The sequence below is a fragment of the Diorhabda carinulata genome, chromosome 5 (assembly GCF_026250575.1).
Source record: "Diorhabda carinulata isolate Delta chromosome 5, icDioCari1.1, whole genome shotgun sequence".
Taxonomy (NCBI): Eukaryota; Metazoa; Arthropoda; class Insecta; order Coleoptera; family Chrysomelidae; genus Diorhabda; species Diorhabda carinulata.
Genome location: NC_079464.1, coordinates 11,547,698 through 11,560,539, shown reverse-complemented (window position 1 = coordinate 11,560,539; position 12,842 = coordinate 11,547,698). Strand labels below are relative to the sequence as shown.

The 12,842-nt window shown below is 31.9% G+C and overlaps 1 protein-coding gene and 1 long non-coding RNA gene across 3 annotated transcripts in view; one reads left to right on the top strand and one right to left on the bottom strand.

Moving 5' to 3' along the window:
• LOC130893694 (uncharacterized) overlaps positions 1–12,842 on the bottom strand; it is a 700,192-nt gene that overhangs the window by 432,000 nt on the left and 255,350 nt on the right. The gene's annotated exons all lie outside the window — the stretch shown is intronic.
• LOC130893696 (uncharacterized) lies at positions 9,498–10,285 on the top strand. The gene is made up of 3 exons (XR_009059238.1): positions 9,498–9,612; positions 9,664–9,921; positions 10,005–10,285. It is a non-coding gene; the product is annotated as an uncharacterized LOC130893696 (long non-coding RNA).

The following is a 12,842-nucleotide window of genomic DNA, read 5'->3' as shown; positions in this document are numbered from 1 at the left end:
TCTGCGACCAGGTGCACGTTTTCCTTCAATTTCTCCTTCTATTATTAATTTTAGTTTATCATGTTGTTACGGTATATGTGGCCCAGATAAACGGCCTTTCTTCTCTTTATTTTTGTAAGTAACTCTCTTTTCTTTTCCATACGTCTCAACACTTCAAAGAGAATTGAGTGCACATACGCCTCTACAAAACGGTATCTTAAGTTTAAGTTCAAGGTTGTGTTACATAAAAGGTTTTTCACTTTTAGGAATATGGCTCTAGCTTGTTCATACGTGATTTTACTTCGACGTCAGGATCTACATTTGTCGTTGTGCAGCTGCCAAGAAATTTAAATTTCTCAATTTTCTCTATTGCGATGTCATAGATGTTTAAGTTAAGTTGAGAGTTTGGAAGTTTTGTTATGGTCATTACTTTTGTTTTTGTTACATTATTTTCATGCCTAGTTGATCTTCCACTTCTACAACTTTGTTGATTGGGCGTTGAAAGGCTTCTGCATTGTCTGCAATGATAACCGTGTCGTCTGCATAACGTATGTTGTTTAATGTCCTGCCGTTAATTTTTGTTCCATCCTTATCATCGCCTATTGCTTGGTTAAATATGTGCTCAGATTACATATTGAACAGTATTGGCAACAAAACACAACCTTTTCCTACCCCCTTTTCTATACATACCGGTTCTGATGGCGTTGCTTCTCGGTTCCAATAAAGATTTCTAATAAACTCGATGTCTTGTTTGTCTAACATTTTTACTGTAGTAATGTGAGAAGGACGGTATGATTAATTCGATAGAAGGCTTTCTCGTAGTCTATTAAACAGGTAAAGACATCTTTCCTCATGTTTCGATATTTCTGGAAGAGTATTATTAAGCCGGCTAGACGAAATCCAAATTGGGTATAGCATTGATCGGCTTCACATTTATGGTAGATTCTGGCTCGTATAATTTTAAGTAGGATCTTAAGCAACAGACTTCACGTCTAGCATATGGCTAGAGAACAACAAATTCATTGCGCGTTTGTCATTGTATAGCCAATAAGAAGTTTTTTGCAAGACTGATAAGTAAACTCACTACTTGACACTTGACACGTAATTTGGTTAGGATTTGTATTCATTTTGTGTAGAGCATTAAATAAGTTAGGGTTGTTTGTATACCAATTAGGGCTTATGTAGTCAGGACAATACTTCCCGTTTTGCCAATATCGTATCTGCATGTAAAATCTTTGTCAAGCGAATGGAAATCGGGTCTGTTCTGGGGAAATTCGGTACGGTTGGCAACCGTGATGTTATAGTATAAAAAAATTTTATGATTTTGAAAAAAGTTAAGAAGCAAAATTTATTTTTTTTTTTATTTATTCAAAAGCTATAAATTATCACCCATAAACTTTTTATCGTTTTATTCAATTATTTGAAACAGAAATCAAGTCATTTCAGACCAAAATAAATGTGATATCGAAAATACATGAAATTTAAATATAACTCCGAGTGAATGCCTATTGGCTAACAAAGGACGGATACCTTACTATGAATGAAAGGGTTAATAGAATTATTTGTAGAATCCGATGACAAATGGTATCAAGTTCAAAAGTTTAAACAATCCTAAGAATAGAATATGGAAGTATATGTATTTACACATATTTATAATTGTATAGAATGTAGAAGGTTGAAAGACTGGTGTAGATAGGAGCTAGCTTCCAGTCGAAGGGAATTTCAATTTCTGGATATCCTTCCACCAAAAGAATTCATGTTAGAACAACCAACGTTAATTTTACTTTTATCAACTTTTTTACAGATAAAAATCCCAATCTTGTTTAACGACATTTTAATTACCCAACAATGGCTTTTCGACTGCCTCGATACCCTTATTTTAGTTCTCACACTATTCACCAATGTCACAGAAATGTTGTTACATCCTTTTTCTTTCTTTGAGAACGCGCATGTTGCACGTCTCATTAAAGTGATAAAAGACGCTTCTTGTAATGTAGCATGTCGTCTCAGAGGTTCCTAGATCCGCCCACCGACAACTCTTGAAAACAGTTAAAGCCAGAATTAGACTATGCGATGCCAACAAAACTTGAAACGTGGGGACCGCAAACAACAACCATAATGACAGGTTTAAAAATAACAGCTGTCAGCGGAATGCGTTACCTGATAGCGTTGGTTTTTGTGGAGAAGGTAGTTGATCACATGTTGACAGGATATAAAAGTGAAACAATGATAACAATTTCACACAGTTATTCCACAAATTTATCGAATATTAAACGTATACAGAGTTTTTCATGATAATTAATCGTATAGAAAGAAAAAAATTGTAGAGAAAACTCATAACTGTAATTTTATTAAACTTATATTTATGAAGAGAAATTGATAATAGAAAGTATTTTACTCAAATTTCCTCGTTATTATGCATCAGAAAAAAATTGTTTTAATAGTTATGACGGTATTTTTCGACATACAAAATGATTTAGTCTCACGTATCAAAAATTATATATTTTTAATTCACGACAAAGTACTCTTTGTTTACTTTATCGTCAATTTACGTCTATTTATATATAAAGCGGGAGTACCTTAAGTTTCCTCTATGTCGCCTCCTCTGTACAGTATAAGATTAAATAGATCTCCTTTCAGCTGATTGCGGACATCAAACCGTGATCTTTATTACAATTTTCAAACGGTTCCTTTCAATATTAATTCCAATAAGCTATTTTCATTCTTTATGTTGCTGATCTGAAAACTACAAGGCGTCGCAAAAGAAAGTTCACAACTAGTTTATTTGGAACATGTATATTACATATTAAAATAAATTGCTTGAGAATTTACTTCTTGAAAATAAATTGGTCCTTATGTAAACAGTTACGCTAACGGCATTCATTTAATCAAGCACTAAAATTGTCTATTACGGCTCGGCACATATTACCTGTGACGGGTATTTTCTTTTAATTGTGCCAGGTTTTATAAGCGTAACCTTCAGATTTAACATAACCCCACAAAAAATGTCCATTGGTGTTAAATCGGGTCTGCATTGAGGCTAACTTATTCACCTCGTTTGGAAATTAATTTTCCAGGAAAAATTTCACAAAATACTGGCAGAGATATATTGAACGTCCTGCTGGAACCATGTTATTTGGTTATAACCCTTGAAGTTTTTAAGGTCAGATACGAAGAAGTCATCTAACATCTGCACATTACGCTCTGAATTCACTATAAATGTGCATCCCTTTTCATCTTCAAAGAAGGGCATATAATTCCTCGCCCTGCTGATATACAGTCACTTTTGGCATACCTAACGGCAATTGTGCTTGTTGACGTGTCCATTACGATGAAAATGGACTTCATCAGAAAACAAGACCTTGGTAAACATTGGTTTACTGATTTACGAAGTGAAGCCTCTGACTAGCACCCTGAGGCTTCAATTCTTGACCAACTGAAATTTGTAGGGGCGTAGCCTCAAACCTTTATGTAAATTTCGAAATATTGATGATCTATGCACTTTTTAATAACAGCACGCTTCCAAATAGACAGGTTAGGAGCGTCACGAACAGACCTAGTAATACTGTCTATGTTTTCGACAGTTTTATAAGATCTTGAGCGACCATATTTTGGTTTATCCAATGTTGATCCAATCAATTCAAACTCCTCGACCTATTTTTTAATTAGTCAAGCGCCTGGTGATGAACATTGCGAATATTGTAGAATCTTCTACTCTCTAAAGTCGCCGTTTTTGCAAAACTTACGTACGCACAGCGCACGGTTCGATCCCGAGAAAAGCACCAAAGCTTTTAAATTGTCTTCATTATTATGACTTTTACTATTCATTACAACTATGGTCTCCATTTTAATTAGAAGAACGCTGCAATAGAAACAAATGAATCGTAAGAAGAAAAATTTTTTCACCATAGCGTTTACAAAATTAATTATGTGTTCACTATAAATTTGTGGTTTCTTATCTAAATTATCCTATGTGGATACACTATCTCACTTTTGATAATAAAACTTTGATGTTTCACTCCATTGATTCGATCTAAGCGTCTGTTATCTTATTGGCAGAAATAAGCAACATTTGTCCCATAAAAATGAGGACTCATAAAATTTTTGTGTCGCTAACAGAACGCTTTTATTGAGATGACATGTACGCGAAAAAATTTCATTAGTCCACAAAGTTTCGTGGCTCTTACTTTTACGGGTTTCCGATAACAGCCGAGCCTTTAAAAAATATTTCTTCTACATAGTCGTACGAATTCAGAGGACACTTGAAAATAGGTTTAGATAGAAATTTCAGAAGTTCATTAGGAGATATACATTATCCAGAATGATAGGTACTCAAAATTCATGTATTTTTGTATTGAGTATCTACGAAGATTTCCTGATATTGATGAAATGAAATAATTTTGGTTTTTGAAAAAAAAAATTAAATGTCTAGGTAATAGTCTAAAATAGTACGTCCATTAACAAATGTTGGACAATATCTGTCAAAAGAGGAAGACCAAATTTATAATATTTATCAAAAGAAATGTCTAGATTATGTTTAAAAAAGAAAAAACAAAAAAGTAAAAGAGCATAAAAACTTGTGTATCATTTTAAACTGGACTGGAGTACACCCAGCAAGAAATAAGATCCAGATTAGATTGAATGCGTTGTGCATCCATATTCATGTTATGCTCTAGACATCTCAACATCAAATGTTGGAAACGGAAATATCGATCAAAAATAACAAACAAGCTCGAAATGTTGATATATGTGTTGGTGAGTTAAAGTAACAAATGGAAATATATTGAAACGAATGGTTCAAGAAACGGCTAGTGAAAACAATTAAGAGGTAAGGAAACTTCTTTATCTGCTTCAACTAATAATAATGTCATTGAAAAATATACATTGACAAGGTAATAACACAGACAAGACGCACTACGTGCGTACGTTATCGTCTTCAGAGACTGAAGGTAAACGATTTGGTGTATAACTAATTTTAATTTGCTTAGTTTTCTTCTTCTTCATAAAAGTTGAAATATATTTTATTGTTTTGGATGCAGAGACATTTCTGTTAGAAAAGAAATAGAGAAACTGTAGAATATTATTTATAAGGAGATGAACATCAAGATAGCTGACAGGTACGGTAGAACAAGACTAGAAATTAGATTAGGTCAACCGGTGGTTGGCCTATATCACCAATGTATGGACCTCAACGTATAGAGAAATTTGGGGAATCCTGTGCAATCGAACTGCTCATATCGAAGGCTTTTGACAGAGTTTCGTATGATAACCTTCTAAATAAATCAAAATCGTACGGTTTGTCGTCCTCATTTATCGGCTGACTTAGTAGCTTTCTCAAAGAGTACAATGCAGTGCTACATAATCAAAAGTGCGATACATTTTAATTTTAACAGTTCTACAGCAACAAAATTGAATTTTTGCATCGTTATATAACTGTTAATAAAATAAGATCACTTCATATTAAAGACAAAAGAATAAAGGGTTAAAAAGGCAGATTTAATTCCAACGAAAGCCAAAATCGTACAATCTGCAGGTAGAGTCGATGTTTAGGGATGCATGTGAGATAATTTTTATTGTCTATGTTGAAAAACGTTTGAGCGGAGCGGAGCTCACAAATCAATATATTACATTTGATTTGCTATCCCGCATTTTCAGTTGCCAATGGCTATTTTGAAGCACAAGATAGTCCTTATTATAAGAAGGAGTGAGTTAGTTATTGAATATCGTTTTAAAAAGTGTGTAGAACTTAAGGCCGTTAGAATAAAAATATATTTTACTTCCCAAAAATAATCAAAGCAAAATGATATTTTCTTAAAATGTTGAAATAATAATTATTTGTGTACTGAAATTTATTATTTGTTGATTCAGTATTCATTTAATCGATTTAGTATTTTCTGCAAAGCGGATACAGAAATCATCTGAATACATGAATTTAGTAATTGAATACGTCAAGTTTACGAATAATTTATCCCATATACATAAATGTATATTATGTGAAACTTAATATTATAATGGAAGTATCTTGTTTTGTTCACTAACATGTTTATAAATCAAACCAGATCCTATTTTCAAAACTTGTGAGTTAAAATTGCTACCTTACAAAACAAGTCAAATCACGTCCCAAACAGGTAAGATAAGGTTAGATTTCGATCTCATTTTGTTATGTTGTAGACATTTCCATTCCCGACGGCTAGAACAAAATGTAAATTATTTACTCCAATACACAGACCTACAATTTTTCATTCAAAATTTTTCGCAACAAAACAAAATAGGAAAATATCTTTTCGGTATTATCCAAAGATATAAGGGAACTAAAGAAATACGAGCGGTTGAAGAAACTAGTATACAGTAGTATACTAGTATAGTGGTATACTTCCTGGTACATTCTTTTTGGTTCAATATGAGTAACTTATAGATGAACACAAAAAATTTACAGTAACAATTATGATTCGTTTATTGACTGAGAAACATAACCAAGTCAAGAAAATGAAGATTACATTTCGACAATAAAGATAGTTCTAAAAAATGGTATAACACATAACACATGCCTGAAATTTTCCAACTGTTCCTGATCAATGTAGAGTCTACTTGAGACTTTGTAAATCAGTTTTATTTTTCAAATTATGCTGTATGAGTATCAAAAAATTTTTGTACTACTTGAGAAATAGAGATCAAATGATTTAGTTAATAGTTTTTTTCAAATATATGTCTATTTGTATCTGTTTTTTCTATATATGCATTTAATATTAACAAGATGAAAATAACTATCATTACAAAGTTTTCCAAAACATACATATACTAACCATTTCTTATTTATTGTGCACTGTCGCAATTGAATGGTACTCGGATGGCTCTAAAATAGCAGAAAAACAACAATATTCGGAAGCTTGGGCAATACACTTAGTATTTTTAAAGCAGTTATTAGAACTTTGAACTCCCTCCTATGCTTTCCGAAAAGCACTTGCTAAAGTAGGGGCGGATAAACCCTTGTTAGGACTTGAATTCTTCTGTGGAATAGAATAGAACAGAAGAATAGACAAAACACTAGATAATGAGGTAGAGAGGGAAAAAAGAGTAACTGGAACAATCTATAACGATTGAGACGGGCAAAAATACTCCTGGAAACTTGTAACCAAAGAAGAATGTATTAACCTTAGTAACAACACTTTACGAATATTAACAGGAGTCTTGTCGGACACATTCTCTCGAAGTGTGGAATTGGAAGTCTAAATAATTACATCCAGAAGCATATTGAATAGAAGAAGTTATTTGGTAGCGAAAGCTGAAACTTCTGAAAGGAGTGGTCGTAATAATTGGATCAACTGAGTCGCAGTGCACATGACATCTTGAAAATTATATATAGAACATACAACTTCAAGGTCTTTTTGTAGATGTCACGGTTGCAGTTCATTGTTTGGATCCTATACTATGAAACGACTATATGACTTGGTAGCGCATTGACTTAGTGAAGTAGTCACTCACCAGTTATCCAAGGCTGCTGTTTTTTCTTCTAACTGCGTCATGTGATCTTTTCAATAATTCAATGAAATATTTTCATTGATGGGAGCACATTTGTGTTGTACAATTTCATAATCAAGGGAAACTGTTGCTATTGTCTTCACTTGACCTTGGCGTATTTTGTTGGGTTTTGGGTATTGAGTAATAGATTTTATTATGAAAAATGTTGCTGTGATACTGCTGCTTCATAGGCAGAATCTTACGATCTATCACCCGTGATAATCTAGCTAGTTGTTTCCAGATTAAAGTCAAAATCTATGCCAATTCTTTGACGTAATTTTTTAATAAGAAAATGCAAAGAAGTAAGAAAGACCGTGTAAACGCGCACACCAACGTATTTCTAACAATTTACTGGTGATACCCACACTGTTAAAAATTTTCTTGGTAATCCAACCAAAAATGTATAAGAAATTATAACGCTCAATTTAGTAAATGTACTAAACAAAATAATACAATTAATTAAATTAAATCAAATTAATCAAATTAAATAATACAGATTGAAAAAATTACAAAACATTTCATAAAAGTTACTAGAAAATTTGAATAGCAATTTTAGTATATGTAGTGTTCTAACTTTATCAATCAATTAACTTGAGCTCAGTGTGAAAACCAAAATATATTTTTTTATTTACTATACAACAAATTATCTGTTTCTGTCAAGCTATTATGATATAGTTGTGATTTATTCCAGGTTTTATTATTACATAAAATTTCCGTCTTCATTTGAAACAGAACCTCACTATATTTATTTCAAAATAAGAGGATTAAGTGTTTTAGGCTCAAGCAAATGGCGTAGCTAGCACCATCTATCAAATGTTTCCATTACAATTTTTTTTGTCAATCACAATCTAGAAATTTTTTATAATCTTTAAGCACTGTCGTTGAAAAATAATTAGCAGTCAAGTATAATTACTTTCCAAGTAAGGTTTATGTTAAAAAATCGTGATATTACACCAAGTCTCAGTTATTTTTCTCAATTGTTTAAGAAAATCACTCAAATTATATTATAATCTGAATTTACACACATTGATCCATACGTTTCGCAAAACAATGGTAATTTTACAAAAAAATTTTATTGTGTATCCAATATAAAAGTCGTTTTTTTTTTGTTAGAAACCTCCTATTTATCTCATAATTTTTAGCAAAATCAGAACAAAGACTAATTAGCAAGTATTTGAAAAATTATGATGTGAATTTTTGGAATCTGTACTTTAAAAACCCTGTTATAGATCCGTGAAGAGTCAACAATAATCTTATACACGATTTTTATCTTGAATAATGAAAAAAGAAATACTCACAATATTTGCCTATATCAACTAAATCTCTTACCTGAAAATAAAAAATCATAATTAATATGAAGTTTCATTAAAAATGAATATTTTTACATGATGATAATTCAGCTTTTACCCAGAGGAGGTATAATAACAAACAATAAAGGCAAGTTGAAAATATATTGAATATATGAATATATTTTGAAACGTCAAAATTCATCTTTCTTTTAAAAACTATCAAAAAAAAACTAATTTTGAAGCAGAAGAGACCTAAAATCAACAACATTTAGAAGCATTAATATATCGAAAGGTCTAAGAAACATATATATATATATATATATATATATATATATATATATATATATATATATATATATATATATATATATATATATATATATATATATATATATATATATGTTATATATATATATATGAATATTGTTGATTTTAGGTCTCTTCTGGTTTAAACTATAAATAAAATCAACCTAGAACTTTGTTCGAATAAGAATGTTTATGACACGTTTCGCGTGTTTATATATATATATAACGTCATCGGAATACTTTACTTCTAGGAAAAATATAAGGAAAAACAGTATTGGACAATGAAGATACAAAAGGATCGTGTAGTATGTAGCGCTACACACCTTTATATTTTTTGTTTCATAAAATTAATTGACCTAGTTTTTAGGTGTTTACATATCTACCTAGCTCATTTTAACAGAATTTTTGTCATTAAAAGTTAATAATTGGGACAATAACAATATATATTTTATCTAACACACAAGACACACAAAAAAAAAATATTCAATAGACGGACTTCAAAAAATGACGAAGTGTTAAAGTGAATAAATAAAATAGTTGGTGGTACTTGCTAATACAAACCATTTTTCAGAGGAAATGACACTGACAAAGTGGACAAAATAATATACAATTTGCATTTGGATTGCAATGATTTCTATGTAGATGGTTGAGCAAAATTAAATAGTAAAAAGAATAGCGGCACGAAACCTGAAGAAAAGTAGGGATTAACTGAAAAAATAACGATATTCAGGGATTTTATTGGGAGTGAATGGATTGAGAAGCCTTATTAACAATAAAGTGAGATGAATATAAGGTCCACCCCGGGCTGTAGTGCCATTTAGTAAGTGAGGTAAGTAGCTGTGACTTAATACTCCAGTTAAATACCTTTCCCATAGTATGCCATACGTAAAATTGTATTCTCTTGTGTTGGAGGGATTTGCGGAATTAGAAGTAATTCAAGTTTAGTGAGCTAAACAAGGAAAAGACATTGGAAGCCCCAAAAAAGGTGGTTTAATGAAGACGAACAAGATATAAAGAGATTGGAAATTGAAAATTGGAAAAACGAGGCAAGAGATCAGGCGAAGTTTTTTAATGGTTTGACTTCCTCTATAGCCCTTCTGACAGTACAGAGCACTCAATATATACTATGATTGCTACTTAATACGCCGTTACTATAAGTGAAGATAATGTTGTAAAGTAAATTTCAAGTATGGTCGTCCTTAAAGTGTTTTGACTCATTATATGATTATTCGAATTAGCTAAAAAGTAAATATATTGCGAGTAATACTCATTGAATATATTTTTATTGTTAACAATTGTACGATTTGTTTATTTAGATATCTCAATTGTGATATTCGACGCCAATGACTAAGGGTCTACCGTTGCGTTGGATAAAGCTCCCAATAAAAATTACGGCCCTTTTTCCCCGCGGGAAACCGAAACAGTGTTTACTTTCGAATAGCCTATAGAATTTATATAGTTTATCGTAAAATTTGCAATTTACCCAAACATTAACTCTTCTACATTTGATGGTATTATTATGAACAAATTTATCAAGTGCAATCAATAAAAAAAATGCTCAAATTAGCTGTATGTATGTAATATATTATATCAATAAAAAAACAGCTTCTACATGAAAGTGCGATGGGTTTGTAAACTGATTCGGCATCAGACCCTCGAACAAAGCTGGTATTGATGCTAAACAGAGCGAAGTCTGGGAGCTTGTTCAAGCAGACCCGAACTGCTGATGGAGAGAGAAAGAGCTTTACCATGCTTTATCTATCTCTACTTACCATTAAAGAAAAACTTTCTAATCTTTGTGGTTCCCACGTTCCCACCACAAGATACATCGACGTAATTGCGATCCAATCAGATTAGAGTATAGAGAGAAAGAGAGTGGTATTTGAACTCTTTGATGTGGGGTTCCACAAGATGGAACGCTACAATTTCAGTACACTTTAAGCGCTCTAGGTGCTCAACAGTCAAGATTCATAGAGTGAGTAAACATTTTCTGTTTTCATGTTAAATAATCTTATTATTGGCTAACATTGGTTTTGACGGCTACAACTAAACTTATTCCATTTTTCTTCTAACGTATCAAGACCACTTTTTGTGCAATTACAATCAGAAATAACGTCAGATGCATTATTTACTGGGTCTGCAATAGCATGGTGGTGAGGAGATTTTATCTATTGTGAACCCCGATAGAGTTGTTCCTATTTCATAGTTTATTGACAGTTGAAAAAATTGCAAAAACTTTTTCTTTATTGTTTATTTTCCAAATAGAAATTAGCATGCAACCAAGATGATTGGTACCCTCAGTGCAACACATGTTATTTCATAATTTTTTACCATAGAATTGTGTACCCATTTTATTAATAAAAAAGAGGAGATCTGTGGGACTGGGAAATTCATAGCAAAGAATTACGTTAAAAATACACCTAAATATATGATTTGTTGAATAATATGTAAAATTATTAGATATTTTTTTGCTTCTATTCGTTTATTGAGATGTCTTAAATTATGTAACTTTTTTCTGTAATTTGCCTCGCTTCCACTACATCACTTTGCCAATATTTCCAAGATGTCAATTATTCTCTTTTATGTACTTGCAGACTCTTGATACCAAAACCGTTTTTCGATATAATTGGGCCAAATAGTAGACGCTCTATGAATTGCAAGTCTATAATAATATTAAAAATGAACGGGAGGAAATGGTTTCATGTGGTACCACATGTTTAAATAGGAGGGGTCAATACAAAAGTAGATCTGTAGTTCTATTGAGCAAAATGAAGCCTGCGGTTTATCTTGAAGTGCGGAATATGAATGTCAGTTGCTTCCGAGTTCGAACTAGAAACGTTTTGGTTATTAGACCACTGACAAACTGGAATAATTGATTGAACAATCTTTACAAATGATGCAGATTGAGGAACATCTTCTGCTTGGCTGTTCTATATTTCAACTCGACCTATATTCGCGTTCAGTATTAAAATTTAAATCTGTGGGGTGCGCTATGCTCTGAAATAGCGATGAAATTTATATAGTTAACCATAAAATTTGTAATTTAACGGGCCATTAAGTTGGTAATAAGTTGAAAACATCATTCGTACGCAATTTTAACGTTATTAAGGTTATTTGGGTCCGATAATAACCCCGCCTGGTTTGTAATTACTTTTCTGGCTTGCACAATCATCGTCATATTTCATTATTGTGTAGTTTTATTTATCGATTCCTAACTGAAATAGGGTGAGACACTGGCGTGGATGAACTTATTGGGGATCAATTCATCTCTTTCATATCATGAATTTACATTGTAGAGGAAAACATTTACTTAGTGAATAAAAATGTGACCTAATAATTAGGGGAGTGAATGATATTGTAGTGTACTTAGATGAGAAAGTAATTCAGTAAGTATCTATAAATGTGAGTAAATTATCAAAAGAATGGAAAAGGTAAGTAAAAAGCAGTGGGGACAGAGTGGAGGAGGAACGTATGAGTACGGAACAGACTAAAAATTGGTTGTGTTGCAAATCTCTTTGAGTCATTGTTACTTTCCGGGAGTTTTTTTGCTTTTCCATCCCATTTGATGCTAACAAAGGGGAAATCGTTGGAATTGTAGGTATAGATAGTTGAAAATTCTCATTATTGAGAAGAAGAGTTTTCTAAGTCCTGGTTAATGAATAGGAATTTGTAAAACCCATAGCGGTCTGTAAATGTAAATATGAAAAAGATGGCTGCTTATAAATAAAATTAAGATAATTATCATTTCGT